The 1,937-nt window shown below is 41.2% G+C and overlaps 1 pseudogene; it reads right to left on the bottom strand.

Annotated features, from left to right (window-relative positions):
• Positions 1–457: 457 nt before the first annotated feature.
• On the bottom strand, positions 458–1,338 carry LOC122896510 (annotated as a pseudogene).
• Between the last annotated feature and the right edge of the window lie 599 nt (positions 1,339–1,937).

Raw genomic sequence — 1,937 nt, 5'->3', positions numbered from 1 at the left:
TAAATAAATTAAAAAAATCTTTAAAAAAAAAAAAGAAATAACTTTATAATTTATAACATTCTCATACAGAAATATATACCCATTAAGAGTATTTTTATTTTTTTTATTTTTTTTAAAGATTTTATTTATTTATTTGACAGAGAGAGATTACAAGTAGGCAGAGAGGCAGGCAGAGAGAGAGAGGAGGAAGCAGGCTCCCTGCTGAGCAGAGAGCCCGACGCGGGACTCGATCCCAGGACCCTGAGATCATGACCTGAGCCGAAGGCAGCGGCTTAACCCACTGAGCCACCCAGGCGCCCCAAGAGTATTTTTATAACATTCTTTTTTTCACTTCATTCTTAAATGAAGGAGTTATTACAAATGTTAAACACATAAAGAATGGAGTCTTCAATGAATAAGGATTGTCTCTCAAAGCTCTAACACAAAAATTTTAAACTTTTAAAGAGATTTAAAACAGTTACTGAAAGCTGAAAGTCAGGGCACAAATCCATTCTATCACTTGATAAGGGGGAAAAACTCTTGAATAAGTCCATTCCCCTTTCAATGCACTTTAGCACCTCATCTGGCTGGCTGACTCCACAGTTGAGCCTTGGTTTGTCCTCTAGCAGATTTGCAGTGACTGATGACATCAAGTAGAGTCTAGTTTCTAGGCTTTCTGGATTCCTTGGAAGCCATCCAGAAGAAAACCACCTATTGGCTGTTCAGTTATATATCGTGCTGACTTCAGCCTCTCCCCCATCACATCTCTACCTCCAGTGACTCCAATGGTGGCACTTTTCTGAAGAACCTCTGACTCCTCCTGTAGCCATAGATGATTATCAAGGAATAGAAGCAATCAATCAATAGACTTTCTGGCTCTTTTAATGGGAGTGGCTCGCAAGACATCTCTCCATCTGAGAGACACTGGAATCAGTCTGGCTGTAGGGCCTGCTGAATTGTCATGAACTTAGAAGTAGGTATTTCCACTCATCATCCAATACCACACATAGACACATACTTGTTCCTTACATAACCGGTTGGGCAGGGCTGACTGAATCATGCAGGGAATAGTACGGGAGCAATTCTGGCATGCCTATAAAGTTTCCATTTCCTTCCTTCTATTGTGCCAAGGATTCATGGTGTTCTACCAATGAGGACCATATAAGCTGAGCCATAGCAGAAAGCTCATGGATACTATGCAACGTCTGTTGGGTCAGGTGTGAGGCAGAGCTGGTCTTGGTGTACAGAGGCAGGTTGGAATGTCTATGGTATTGTACCCTGTTTTGTCCAGGTTTTTTTTTTTTAATTTTTCCTAGTTGACAGCAATTAACTAACTACCTTGGTAAGATTCAGCTTCATTCTAAGATTCCTTTAAGTCCTGCACACCTCCCAACTTGTTTTGGTCTTGAGACCCCTCAAACTCCTCATAGGTCTCTAACTAGGCTCAAATCTCCATGGAATGTGGGGATCACACATTGGTACTATGATTAGTTGGCCCAGGACACACACCTTAATTTGGCCACATGATATATGTGTAGCTTGTCTCTCCAGAGCCCACGCAATTGCCTATTATGAGTCGAAAGTTTGTCTAGATGCTTTTGTCTGGTCATATAGATTCACTGTGGTCTGCCTTTCAGGCTCATTAATAGTCTGACTACATAATTAATGTAGCCCAATCACTTGGGGAGATTCATTCACCATGTGCTCCCTTGGACAGAGCCCTGGCCAGATAACTGGAAGACTGGATTTCAGTTCTACTCAGCTGTGACACTTGGGAAAATCACTTAACATCTCCATGTCTATTTCCTTCTGAACAAAGAAGGATAAGCATGGTGGGTAGGACTACATGAACTTCCAAGGTTCTATCCAGCTGTAATGTTAGAGGAACAAAAAGTTTTAGATTACAGTCATAGCCTTCTTGTGTCCTTGTTTACTGATCACTGTTGGCCTGATGATAA

Source organism: Neovison vison, chromosome X (assembly GCF_020171115.1).
Source record: "Neovison vison isolate M4711 chromosome X, ASM_NN_V1, whole genome shotgun sequence".
NCBI classification, from domain to species: domain Eukaryota; kingdom Metazoa; phylum Chordata; class Mammalia; order Carnivora; family Mustelidae; genus Neogale; species Neogale vison.
Note: the sequence above shows the minus strand (reverse complement) of the source record. Positions and strands in the feature narration are given on the sequence as shown.